Here is a 15,526-nt window from a genome sequence, read left to right on the forward strand (position 1 = left end):
TTGAGGCAAATGTGGCGCATACTCTCTTCTTAACCTATAGTATTCCTTAACACAATCAAGATCCGCACAAATGTTTGTGACATCACAGTCAATCAAGTACAATCCCGATAAAGTTCTAACTCGTGACAATGCCACATATGCCATACCCTCCTTGAACACAGAACTGCCAATATTCACCAATGCACTATCTACACTTAAACCTTGCGATTTATGGATTGTCACCGCATATGCCAAGCAAACAGGAAACTGTTTACGGCAAACATATAAGTCTTTAACAAGCAAAAACCTAGCAGAACAACGACCAATTAGCTGTACTTCCTCAATGCCATCAAATTTAATTTTTAAAAATTCTATTCCATCTCTATTTCTGTATTTCTCAAAATCAACAACATTACCCATTGATCCATTTACCAGACCTCTTTCAACATGTAAATTCCTTCTCAAAATGATTCGGCAATTTAAACACACATTTAAAGTCTTTTCAAAACCCGCTGTTTTAGATATAGTCTTCTCTAATGAATCCAATTTTGATTTCAAATTCTCTGACAAAATAATTGTTGATACACTCAAAGTCGTGTTCCCATGTGACTTGGGAACATCCCTGTCTTCTGTGCACACCATACGGTGCTTAAATAAGCTTCCACAACATTTAGATGTTTGAGATATTTTTAATCATCATTGTTCGTCATTATTTGCATGACTGAAGTTTCTTTTGTAGGTTAAATGTTTTCAATATAGCTCCAATGCATTTCGGGTTTATTCACCCTTCATCTGGGAGCTTGTTTGACCGTTAACTATGCAGGCTTTGGATATCGGCGTGCTCGGTTTCAAAGCGGGTGATCAGTTTCGGCGTCCCTGCCCATATGCTCTATTTTGTCAAAAGCTTCAAGTTTCACAATCTCTTGCTTTTCTAAATTCAACATTTTGTTGTTGAAGATTGCACATTCTGCAAGAGTTGGCATCAAACATATTCCGGATTTCTTCTCAGTAATTTTCTGAAAAATATTCTCAGGCACAATGTCTTGTTCGGGATATAAATTTGAAAGTAATCGTGCATTTAAAGCTTCTTTTCCATGCTCGGTCACTTTTCCAATTCTAATATCTTGTAGAATATTCTTGTAATCTTCATCCTTCGCCTGACGCATATTTTCATGCAGTTCAGCATAATTGAAGTTTAACCATATATTGACGTTGCCAATGCTCCCTAGGCACTTCCTGGTATCTTCATGCGTGAGTATTTTGAACACAGGTTGACCTTTTACTGGTGTCAGCTGCAGAAGATCTCCGAAAACAATGATGTGTTTGCCACCAAATAACACATCATACTCAGTTTTAAGAACTTCTTGCATTCTCAAATGCACAAAGGCAAGCATGACATTGGAAACCATGCTTACTTCATCAATGATAAGAAGTTTCATTTTCCTCAAGACTCTTGAAACTTCACAACAAGCATCCCCAGATAACTTGTGGTATTGTAATTTGTTGTCATGCTCCACTGGCAGCATCAGTAGACGATGCAAAGTAATTCCTTTAATGTTATGTGCTGCCAGTCCAGTTGGAGCGGTGACAACACAAGACAGCGATGACTCAGTCCTTTCCTGCAAATAACAAGAAATTGCTTTAATGAGGAAACGTTTTCCAGTTCCTGCTTCTCCACTCACGTACAGTCGGACAGGCTTCAACGATGTACATGAGCACTCTTTCTTCTCATGACTTAATCCATGCTCAATTTGCTTGGTAACCTCATCATATATTTTCCTCTGCTCAACGTTGAGTTGTTTTTCCAAGTCTTCTAAGTTAACTGAATCCTCCTGAGCATGTGCCATGGCTCTTTCCACTTCATTCATAGCAGTGGCAGCTTCATTTTCGATAATAGGTCCTCCTAGTGAATCCTGACTCAATGAAACAGAACTCTGACTGTCCTGAGAACTGTCTCTGGCAATCTCGGCTGCAATCGTTGCTTCCTGCTCAATTTCCAAAGTCAACATTTCTTGATATTTGGGAAAAGCAGGACATTCTATGGTCTCCTTAGCAGCAGTGAAAGAGTCTTCGTAACAGAGGAAATCTCCAAGCAGTTCCTCTTCTGCACGCCAAGGCTTGAAAAGTTGCAAAAGTGCTAAATAGAAAAACTCCTTTTTTTCTGGAGATTCGCCACTCAATTTTCGATGGTTTACTAATTGGCATTTTCTTTGCTTGACCAGACATCCCTCACTTCCAATTACAGCATACACTCCTTTCTAAATATCTTCTTTGATGTTACTCTTGAATATATAGTTCCTATCTGTCGTAATTTCGAGAATAAAGGCATTACTACCTTGATCTAGACACTTTACACAATAAACACAGTAAGAATTGCGAACAATCACTCATACCACGACATTATAGCACATTGAAACATTTCGAAACGAACAACAAAAACACCGTAATTATATACTAGATGCACTGCTAAACAGTACAGATACACTGCTAAAACAGTGCAGACCGGGTCTGTGTACCCAAACCCGTCTTGACCGGACACAAATTAATGTACCCGTCTAGATGCATCCCCAGCAACGGTACTCACCGGGAAGCATGGAACGGAAGGCCTCGGAAACTCGACTGGACTGGACTGGACTGACGTCACTGCTTCTGCCGCGCACTACGCATGCGCCTCGACTCTACTGGTGGGCCTCTCGACACCTCGGACACTGCTCTCTCGGCTGGGCTCTGGTCGGGATCCTCCGCACTCCTCACCGCCTCGTCTGGATGTCGGCCGCAGTCTCCGTCACCTCCGTAGGCCTGAGGGAGACACAGGAAATCCTGCAGATGCGCATGGGGTCCGTCACAGCTGTAGTCGGGGGCAAAGTCTGCGACGCATCACCGGCGCGTGGGGTGGGGGAGGGGTCCCTGTTCGGGCGCCAAATTATGTGGTAAATATTTTACCGTATACTCTTTTTGCCATATAATTTACAAGAGAATAGCTCAATCAAATGAGAGGCAGAGTCCGTGGTGTCTGAGTCATAAGGGCTTTAATCATAAATGACTGAATGACTCGAGTCAATGGAGATCTAGTCCATCAATACAAGGGTTCGGGTATGCAATGATGGCAGGAAAAGATGTCAACGATTTATTCACAGTACATGACATATATAGTAAAATGACACAATAGCATTGAATACAGTAGGCGTGACAAGTGAAATGTATATGATAAGAACACATGTGCGTAGCAAAGAGGCGTGAATATGGGTGTGCACAGAGGCGTGAACTAGAAACGTCATAGAAAAGTGTCATTAGTGGGTGGATGCTTAAAGAATTCTTACAGAGTCAGCTGAAACCTAAAGCCTGGATGCGCGCGCAGCTAATATGACGTGTGATTGACGTGCATCTGGAGGAAGCTAAGAGTCTGACTTTTGACACGAGTAGAAGAGACAGAAGTCTGGCATGTCAGATCGACCTGTTCCTAAAACATATCTGATATCTGGTATTTGGAGGATGTTTAATCTGGAGTAAAAGGTCTTTCGGGCAGAGGCTATTCTATACTGTATGTATGCGTGTCTAGGTGCAAATGCTCGAAGACGGGGGCCTACCATGGCAACGGGAGCAATGAATTGCATGAGGGAGGACAGGAAGGCTTGGCCCTTGCTCCGCAGTCGGGGATATGTTTTCGTATTTCACTAGACAGGAATGTGTTTTCGAGGAGCTGAGCTGGCTATGCTGATAACTTGAAGGCAAAATACTGTTTTTGGCAGGCAGACCAGGCTGAGCCGGACACCGCTCGCTTGGCAGGAAGTAAGGCAGAGGTCAGGGATGCATCTCCAGGCTGCAGCTTTCAGAGGCAGAGGCAGAAATGGCTTGAAGACAGAAATCAGGGCCTAGCTCGGCAGAGCCAGGAAAACGTGAAAGTGCACCACATAAAGACGGTGGCACGGCATACTTAGGAACGGAATTATCGATCCATTCATGGTGGATCTGATAGAGGACATGTTAACGTTGGACGCAAATGTATTTGCGTCTTCAGATTCGGTTGTGGAGGGAAATTACATGTACTTGAAACTTGTACATGGAGCCGTTGGGGTCTACGTTAGGGGACACAATTTTGACCATAAAAATTCCAATCACCTCATGTGTTTTAAACTTAAATATTGTGTATTACTATTTTTGTAATGTATAGGAAAAATGAGACAGCTTAGCAAAGTCTGAGTTAGAGAAAAATATATTTTGATATAAATATATTTTTTTAAGTTTACCTTGTACCACAGTACTTCATCAAAGTTATCTATAAAGCACTGCGGTACTGATTGAGACCAATATATATATATATATATATATATATATATATATATATATATATATATATATATATATATATATATATATATATATATATATATATATATATATATATATATATATATATATATATAATATATATATATATATATATATATATATATTCTCTGAAAAAAACATAAGTTTCAGGCCTTATATAGTATTATATATCAGTGATGTCATTTGAAATGTCATCAGTGATGTCACTGACCATGTCATGAATGATGTACTATGTGACATCATCAGCAGTGGATTGCGGGTGCGCGAAATATAGTTAGTACAACTAACTATATAGGAGCAATTTCAATGGTTTTGTATGAGTGAAATGTGCAGCTAACTATAACACCCCTAAAACTTATAGTTTTTTGAGTGAATTTCAAAGGTTTTTTAAATGCTAATTCCTAACTATATAAGGCCTGAAACCTATGGTTTTTTCAGTGAATTTCAAAGGTTTTTAAATGCTAATTCCTAACTATATAAGGCCTGAAACCTATGGTTTTTTCAGTGACTTTGCAAGGTTTTTTAAATGCTAATTCCTAACTATATAAGGCATAAAACCTATGTTTTTTTCAGTGAATTTGCAAGGGTATTTAAATGCTAATTCCTAACTATGTAAGGCCTGAAACCTATGGTTTTTTCAGTGAATTTCAAAGGTTTTATTAATGCTAATTCCTAACTATATAATGCCTGAAACCTATGTTTTTTTTTGTGAATTTCAATGTTTTTTTGAATGCTAATTCCTAACTATATCAGGCCTGAAACCTATGGTTTTTTCATTTAATTGTGAAGTTTTTTTAAATGACAATTTTTAAATGTATTAATTGTTATTTTTTTATACTGATTTACTGAATTTTTGCAGGCAGGTGTTCAGAGGGCATGACCCCTTTTTACAACACTCTGCAGCGCAGCTCCATGGCGCTTACTGGAGATACCTGTTGGACTAGTTGCCCTCTAGGGGACCTCTGGATTGAAGAAGAATTAATTCCCCAACTTAAAACACGCCACAGGGATGTGTAATGAAGCCACGCCCCTTTTTACACCTCTCTGCAACGCAGCCCGCGGGTGTGTTTGCAGAGGGGGAACTAATTCCCCTTGCATAATGGGGGTTCCTGTGGGCCAACTAGCCCACCTGCAACCTCCAGTATGCACCATGGGGCTTCATTTGAGAGAGGTGTAATGAGGCCGCGCCCTTTTACACCTCTCTGCAACATAGCCCCCGGGTGTGTTTACAGAGGGGGAACTAATTCCACTTGCATACTGGGGATCCCTGGGGGCCAACTAGCCCACCTGGAACCTGCAGTATGCGCCAGGCGGCTGCATTGCAGAGAGGTGTAATGAGGCCACACTCTTTTTTACACCTCTCTGCAACGCAACCCCTGGCGCTTTTGTAGAGGAGGAACTAATTCCCCTTGCATACCGGGGGTCCCTGTCGGCCAACTAGCCCACCTGGAACCTCCAGTATAAGCCAGTGGGCTGCATTGCAGAGAGGTGTAATGAGGCCACACCCTTTTCTACACCTCTCTGCAACGCAACCCCCGGGCGTGTTTGCAGAGGGGGAACTAATTCCCCTTGCATACTGGGGGTCCCTGGGGGGCAACTAGCCCACCAGGAGCCTCCAGTATGCACCAGGGGGCTGCTTTGCTTTGGCCCGGAGGGCGGTGGTCCTCGGGGCAGTGTGGAGCGGATTGGGTACCCCCCACACTTCTTTATCACTATGCCCCCGCGATTTGGTTCCCCTGGGGGTAATTTTTAAATAAACATACCATTTTTTTTTCAAAAAACATTTTTGGCCTTGGGGGTCCTTGTGGGACCCCCTGAGCAGGCCTAGGGGATCAGGGTGCTTCTATCCTGCCCCCTCTTTTTTTCTACACGTTTGTTTTTCTGCTTTCTTGTGCCTTGGTCTACCTAGCACAAGATGGATGCCAACACTTCCTGGTTAGAAGTGTTGACAGCCAATGAGCATGCTGCTTTCTCGGGAAGGCATGCTGATTAATTGCCACTGTCTGTCAACACTCCAAACCAGGAAGTGTTGGCAGCCATCTTGTGCCTTGGTAGAACCAAGGCACAAGAAAGCAGTGAAGCAAAGGTGGAAAACACACAAACGGGGCAGGATAGAAGCACCCTGAACCCCTAGGCCTGCTCAGGGGGTCCCACAATGACCCCCAGGGCCCCCCCCCAGTTTTTATTTATTTTTTTAAATCACGGGGTACGCGCACCGTACGTGTACCTCCGCTTAGGTATGCGTACGATGCGCGCAGATGGGCCGTTACACTCCGCTCCTTCCATGAAAGTGTCGGGGGGATTCGTGAAGTGGGGACCGAGAAAAAAGGGGGGTCCCAAAATGTGTTTTCCCCATGTTAATTTCGATAGGACGATTAGACACGGCTACAGCCTGAACCGCTGAACGGAATTATACCAAACTTGGCAAAATGGTAGGGACCGGTATGCAGTAGGGCCTTTTCCATATTTGGTGAAAATCGCTCCAGTGGTTTTTATGAAAATTAGCTTAAAAAAAGTTTTAAATATCAATATGTGCGCTTCAAGCGCTTTGGGTACGCGTACCGGTAAGCGCACCAGGCGCGCCATGGAAGTGCGCGAGCGGAAAGCTGATTGGCTCTCGGGTGTCTGTGAACATTCCAAACGGTCCGCAGAGTCCGCCATCTTATGTCTCGGTAGAACCGAGACACAAGAGGTGGAAAACAAGAGGGGAAAACGTAAAAAGGGGGCAGGGTAGAGACGCCCTGACCTCCTAGGTTTTCTCAGAGGGGCCTAGAAGGACCCCGAAGGGCAAAAAAGCTATTATTTTTTTGGGAAAAATTCGTGGAGTACGCTCAGGGCGCGTGTATGGGTGCGCGTACGGGTGCCCGCACCGTGAGCGCACCGAAGTTTCAATAAAAAATATATATATACAGGAAAAACAAAAAAAATGTAATATTACAAAAATATAGAATATTGGAATAATTAGAGAAAATTATAAAAATTAATAGCTATAAAAATTGCTACTAAAAAACCTACTCACTCCTTTTCTCACTCCCTCTCTCACCCTCACTCTCTCTATCCCCTCACTTTGTCACTCCCCCTTCCCTCACGCTCACTCCCTTTACCTCACCAACACTCCCTCACTTACCTTTCTTTGTTCCCTCACTCAGTCCCTCACTCCCTGTCACTCTCCTTCGTTCACTCCACTTCGACTCACTCCCGTTCACAACTCACCTTCTCTCACTCCCCTTCTGTCATTTGTTCTCTCAGTCACTTTCTCCCCTTCATTCAGTCATTTTATCCATTCATTTATGCAGTACACATTCATTGAAAAAAAGAATGACACAATATATAAGGAAATATAGTTCTTTTTTGAGAATTGGAGGTAGTTCTAAAAAGAACTTTTTTTTCCTTCTTTTTTTGTTTTTACATTTGTTTTCTACTTTTTAAGAACGATTTTAAATTTTTGGGGGATTTTTTTCAGGACAAAAACAAAACCAGGGAATGCAAAACTGCTCAACAGGAGGAAAAAAAAGGGGAAAAATTAGGGCTGGGTGGAGCAGTGGTGTTCCTCCTTCTTTCGAACAATTAGTTCAATGCTCTGCTTCCCGTAGCAGAGCAGTTGATCACACTGTTTGCAGTGTATTTTCAAATCTGCAAACACCAGCTGTATGTTGGGGATTAAAGTTGTTGTTGTTCCTCTCACAGACGATGTAGATGCTTCGGTGGAGGTGGAGGCGCCATCTCTTGGGGGATTGCATGCCAGGTCCCTGGTGCTCTCCCTAGCAAAGTTGTTAGGATGCCTCCTTTCCACATGCAGGATCAAGGTGGCATTCCAAAAGCTGTATTTTCGGGTGGGATCCCCACATGACAGAGTTGTGTCACATATCCGGCATGTTACCTTTGCAGCATTACATCTCTTTTCCCCCTCTGGAAAAGTAAAGAACTTCCAAATAAAATGCTCTTTAACTTTTCTTTGGGGGGGTCCTCAGTCAGGAATTCCACATCAGAATCTGTGGAGGGGTCCTGGGAAGCAGACAAAAATGAGTGCTAGTAGTATGACAAACGGGCAAGAGGTGTTCTCTCAGCAATTGCAAAGAGGTAATGAGGGAAATGGGTGGAGACGCTCTATAGTTGTAAAAAACTGTTATGAACCAATCAAAAGTGTTGTTTTAAGGTCACATGGCTTGACGCGCGCTTACGCTGCGCGCTTCGGGGTACTTACGGGGGCGCTTATGCAGCACGTACGTAGGCGCTTACGGAGGCGCTTACGTGGGCGCTTACGCGCCACGTATGAATGACGTTTTGCTCGATTTTCGGAAATGTGTTTAAAGTTAAAATACGGTTTCTAAAAATCAAAAATACTACTTTTATGAGTATGCTACTGAATGTCTTGAACTATTATACGGCAAAAAGTAAAGTGATGTGTTTCTCTGGTAGGAAGAAAACTAAATTCCCTAACTTTCCTTGGGTTGTGGGGGGTCAAAAATTGGAAATTGTGAAATCCTACACCTTCCTTGGCAAAATTGTCACAAATAATCTAAGTGACAAAGCACATATAGACAATAACTCCCGGAAGGCTATTTCACAGGGAAAGAGTTTAGTATCCTTGTATAAAGCCACAGTTAGAAGGCATTTTTCTATTCTTTTAGATGTATTCAGAGCGAAAGTTCCTGCCTCCCTGTTATACGGAATAGAGTTAATTGATCTAAAAAAGTGGAGTTTTTTAAACTCCGCGGAAGGGAAAATTTTGCGTAGTTTATTATCTGTTAGTACAGCAAATTCGACTGCTTCCCTGAGACAGGAACTTGGTATACGCAGTAGCTGGGTTCAAGGTTTGGCCAGTATCATACGTTGGGTAGTAGGTATAGCAAAAAGTGAGTCTAACACCTTAAGACATCTTATAAAAAATGAATTACTGGGAAACTTCAATGACTATTCCTTGATTGTAAAAAATTTCAGATTTGCCGTGGCACAATTGAAACTGGATAAAGAGACTTTATTTTCTTTATCCTCTTACCAATTAAAAACCATCTTGAAGTCTGCCACATGGGAACTGGGGTTTAGTCAGGACAGAGATTCCCGGCTGTTGAAAAAAGGTTGTACTCCTGTTATTGAGTCCTGTATTTTGCGGAAAGCTCAACCTTATATGTACTGGAACATCTCTCATGGCGTTAGACGCTTAGTGTACTTAATAAGACAAGATCTGCTTCCGTTGAAAGTTCTTTGTGCCAGATGGTATGGCCATTCGGCACTCTGTGATCTTTGTCAGATGTATGCCCAGGACTTAGATCATGGTATTTTTGTTTGTCCTGCCCTGATGCCTTTCAGGCGTAGATGGTTAAGACCAATTTGCCTACAACTCAACATTCTATCAGCTTCTTCATTTCAGGCGGCCTTGATTAACCCACCTAATGAAATGTTTTGTTTTAAACTGTACAGTTTCTTTAAATGTTTTTTGGACCTGTATTAAGATGTTAATTTTTTATTTGTTCTTGTTGTTAAATGACATCTTACGTGCTTCTTGCTTTTGTATGTATATTTTGGCTTTTATGTGGACCTCATAAAGAGTTCCTTTATCATAATAAAATAAACTTGAAACTTGAAACTCTTGAACTATTATTTACTTTAAATACATGAATATATTTTTTTTTCGCTCGCAGGAATTGCACTCACACTACGTGTACGGGTGCGTTTAAGGGAGCGAGCACCCTGAGCGCACCAGGGTTTAAATATAAAAAAAACAGGAAAAATACATTCAGAAATTAATATTACAAAAATATAGAATATTGGAATAATTAGAAAAATTATAATAATTAATAGCTACAAAAATTTGCTATTAAAAAAACGCAATAATTCACTTAAAAAACTGTAGGTTTCAAACTCGTTATAGTTAGGAATTAGCATTTGAAAAACCTTTGAAATTCACTGAAAAAACCATAGGTTTAACATTCGTTATAGTTAGGAATTAGCTTTTAAAAAACCTTTAAAATTCACTAAAAAAACCATAGGCTTCACACCAGTTATAGTTAGCTGAACATTTTACTCATACAAAACCATTGAAATTCCCACGTTTTGTTAGTTGGACTCACTATAACTCGCCCGCCCGCAATCCACTGCTGATGATGTCACATATTACATCATTCATGACATGGTCAGTGACATCACTGATGACATCACTGATGACATCTCAAATGACATCACTGATGACGTCACTGATGACTTCTCATTTGACATCACTGATCTCATCACTGATGACATCATTCATTTGATAATACGATGCACCTCCTCACACTCTAATATAACCTTTCATACACCCAGTGTTAAATACAGACTACCATTGTTGAAACCATTGACACACCAATACCAGTTACTACATATGCACTCACTGATTCCTAGGTCTACACACACATCCACTCATTCACCCATACAATGACTTATACATACAGTCACTCATCAATACAACACTATCATATGCCCTCATACACCTATACAGACACGCACACACTGCCACTCCTCCATGGAGTTACTCACACACCTAGTCAGTCATGCGAAGAATCAATCACACTCCCATTTCTTCATCTATACAGTTATACACACACACCACCTTACTTATTCAAACATATACTAACAAATACTTACTCTCTTATACAATCACTGATACAAGTACACATTCATCCACACAGCCACTTGCACAATCACTGGCTCTCATGTATAGTAATTTATATATGCCAACTCTCACATGCACTGTGTTTTACATATGTACTTACTTGGACAGGTAGCACTGAGATATCCATTCACTCACCAACACACCCATTCACACAGTCAACCGCCCATACAGCTGTTTCCACATGCACTCTTGATCCCATACACCTAGTGAATAAACTGCTCACACATCTATGCACAGAGTCACACACCTTCCAGCCACCCACACACACACTCAGTCTCCCATAAAAATACTTGGTCAACCAATCAATAACCCATATATCCACTCATATATCTACTGATCAACATATGCAGCAGCTTACACAATAACAGACATACTGATGCACACATTCAGACAGTTTAGTCACTAACCCATACATTCAGTAAGACACATTTAATCACTCACTCATATAGTCAGTCACACACATACTAAATCCTTCATCCAGACACTTATACATCCACTCATTCTTCAATATGTAAAACATATTTAAACTTTACAGAAACACACAGTCACTGGATGATGTCATCAGTGATGTCATCAGTGATGTCATTTGAGATGTCATCAGTGATGTCATCAGTGATGTCACTGACCATGTCATTAATGATGTAATATGTGACATCATCAGCAGTGGATTGGGGGCGCGCGAGTTATAGTGAGTCCAACTAACTATAACGTGGGAATTTCAATGGTTTTGTATGGGTAAAGTGTTCAGCTAACTATAACTGGTGTGAAACCTATGTTTTTTTTGTGTGAATATATATATATATATACGACACTCCCAACCCAAGATTAATGGCGGAATGGGCACAATGTAATTTGGACTCCTCTCGCAAACTGGTGGAACTGCTAGTTAAATATGCGGAAAGTGACAGAGAAGAACTGTTGCCCCAAATTGAAACCTTAAGGAGTGAGATCAAAGCCATGAGTGACCCACAAGAGCAGAAAACTAAATACAATGAGGAAATGGAACAGAAACTAGAAAAGGAAGAGGAGAAAATAAAGGCACGAAAAGCGTATAAATTCAGGCGAGACAAACAAGACTATGAAAACGGAAAGATTTTTACTTTCGCACGGAAGTTTGACACAATGCGAAAGGCAGCTGCGAAGAAAATCACACAAGGTACTAACAAATCACCTATGCCGGCAGAAGAGTCGGAGCCAGAGATTTCATCTGTGTCGGAAGGCAGCGGGATAACAGAAAATAGCTCGGACTCTGAGGGCGGCCAAGGTATGGATAATGCAGCTAAGTTGACTATGGCTGAGGAACTGGAGTATGTAAGGCAAAGTCGGCGGGAAACTCTTCGTTCAAGCACAGTGCAGTCGGCAAAAAACGGCGCACAAAGAGGAGGAGGGCGAGGAGGACCGCAAACAAACAACGCGACAAAAAGAGGAGGCAGGGGCAGGGGGTCGTGGACAAACAAGAAAACCAAGTAAGTGGAAGAACGACCACCCAAAGTAATGCCAATACCATTATAAATCTGGCCAAGATTGATCTAACAGCAGCCGAAACGCAACTCCTATCACTGGGCCTTTCATTTTGTCCGGAATCAAACTTCCATTACACCAAAACCAGGGCTGACGTTTATCAGTATATAAGAAAGCTGAAATTGTGTAAATATCACAAACAGGCAAATACTAAAGCCAAATCCAACGTATCATCAGCTAATACAACGGCCATGCCAAATCTATCTGCAGGTGATTACGACCTACTAAGGGATGTCCAATCCATTGTAAATGCAACGTCAAGCCCTCATACTACCATCGCCTCTCAAGGAAGCCAAGGGAGTCAGCGGGACTTTCCATTTCTAAACACCCAAGAAATTGACAATATTGGAAACAAAAAACCTGATACTCCATTTAAGAAAAAGTCCAGGTTCGTGCCGATAATGACAAAAGATGCCTTAGATGTATTTAATGACGTTGTAGTTTCACAAATAAAAAAACTAAACATTAAAATAACAAACTCCAAAAGGAAACTTACTACTCAAGAAAGGAGCTATGGGGCACTAATGGAAAAACTAAAAAAGCAAAATAATATTGTAATAAGGAACTCGGACAAAGGGGGAAACATTGTGCTGTGGCCCATTAAAGACTACCTAACCGAGGCAGAAAGACAACTGAACGATACACAGTGCTACCATCATAGTACGCCCCTCAAATACAAGCAGATGCAAGATGAACTTTGGAGTAAACTACTAGCCTGGAAAAGTAAAGGACTCCTAAGCTTGGAAGAATTCAAATTTTTAAAAAAGGATTTTACAAAAACACCTGTAATCTACTTTATACCCAAAATTCACAAGAATAGAGAGCAACCACCAGGACGACCAATCATTGCAGCCTGTGATGGGCCTCTTGAAAACATGTCAAGGTACATAGATTTCTTTCTCCAAGAACATGTGCAAAATCTTGAATCATATGTAAAAGATACTGGAGATTTTTTGTGTAAAATTGGTAAAGTGGAATGGCAGGAGGGGTACAAGTTGATTACTCTAGATGTGACATCTTTATATACATGCATAAGAAACATTGATGGCATCAAAGCAGTAGACTATTTCTTGGCAAGGAGACCTATAGAATACACATCACATAACAAAATGCTTATGGACATGTCTGTCTTCTGTCTCGAACATAATTTCTTCCTTTTCAGAAAGCAAATGTTCCGACAAGTACAGGGTGTTGCGATGTGGGCCAGCTTCTCCCCCAGCTACGCCTGCCTTTTTATGGGCTGGTGGGAGGAGCTGGTCCTCCGGAGACAACATGGTGACACATACAAGGACAAGGTTATATCGTGGCTACGGTATATAGACGATCTGATGATCGTATGGAATGGGACTGAGGGCAAAGCGGAGGAGTTTATTGCCAAGCTGAATGATAATGACATAAATCTGAATTTTACATCAAACATCAGTAGGGAGCAAATCCCTTTTCTAGATGTCCTTATCAGAATAGAGAATCTCAAGATCAGTACCACACTATACAGGAAGGAAACCTCTGGAAACACGTTACTGCACGCAACAAGCGCTCATCCAGTCCATCTTATACAAAGTATCCCCTATGGGGAAATGCTTAGATTGCGCAGAATATGCAGTAGCGAGGCGGAATTGGTCGAAAACCAACAAGCAAGTAAATTGAGATTCATAGAACGAGGTTATAGTGCCAATACAATTAAAAGCGCAATTAAAAAATCTAGGGCAAGAACCAGGGAGGACTTGTAGGTACAAATCAATACAGTGCCAAAATCCCAGGAACAGGAAACATCAACAGTAGATGGGAGCCCTAGACTTATATTACATATAATCGTCAACATAAATCTTTGCGCCAAAAAATTAAAAACAATTGGCACATAGTAAAAGATGACCCCGTCATAGGCAATTCACTACCAGAATATCCAGCCATAACTTTCAGAAAATCAACATCTATGGCGGACATTCTAGTCACTAGCAGTCCAGAATGTAAAAGTAATACGGACTGGCTGAGTGCAAGGAAGGGGTTCTACAAATGTATTAGTTGCAAGGCTTGTACATTTGGAACAAACAGAACGACCTACATGACAGCCTTCAGCCCAAAACCTCAAATGATTAAACAACACCTAACATGTAGAAATGAATATGTAGTATACATTTTAGAGTGCAGCTGCAATCTTAGATATGTTGGAAGTACAAAGTTGCCCGGGTATCAAAGAATATTACAACATATCAGGGCAATAACCAACAGTGACCCCAGCTACCCGGTAGCCCGTCACTTCAAGGAACATCATGGGGGAAAAACCAAAGATCTTAAATACTATTTGATAGATAGTGTCCCCACTCAAAGAAGGGGAGGTGACAGGGAAAGGGCATTGCGCCGTCTGGAGGCCCATTATATTTTACTATTGGACAGCAAGCAACCAAATGGGTTAAATATGGGGGAAGATATGTATACATATCTAGAATAGCGGGCAAAATATGATTAGTCAAAGAAATAAACAAATGCCTGTTTTTTCTAACATACTACATAATCCATGTATCAGTCTGCACACTTAAATACTTGTCCACATGTATGAGAAATGAAAGTGAGGTACACAGATTTAACATTTCTGTACAAGACATATATGCAAAATTTGAAAGTTTATGAAATTGTGCAATAATGTGTATTTTAGATGAAAGGGAATATTAATTGTTGAATTTTATCTCAATTGGTTATTTATATAATCTATTATCATTTTTTACAATTTTAAGGTACAATGGACCAGATTTTATTCAGACATGAATTGTTTTTTTAAACATTTTTTAAGGAATGTTTTTTAACTAATTGTGGAAATCATGTTTTAGAACTAGAAGAAAGTAAAAACTTTGTCCATTTGACCTGTGTTCCTAGTGATGTGAAAACTGCCGACATATACTGAAAAAAATGAGAAAAAAAGAATAAAATATAAGCATACTATGAGACAATATAAACCGCACTATGGCAAAAGTAATATGGAACTTAGCCACACTTGCACTTTAAGTTTAAATACACCAATAGGGTGTTTCATTGGTTGTTCCTGGGGAGAAG

This window comes from Lissotriton vulgaris, chromosome 1_1 (assembly GCF_964263255.1).
Source record: "Lissotriton vulgaris chromosome 1_1, aLisVul1.2, whole genome shotgun sequence".
Taxonomy (NCBI): domain Eukaryota; kingdom Metazoa; phylum Chordata; class Amphibia; order Caudata; family Salamandridae; genus Lissotriton; species Lissotriton vulgaris.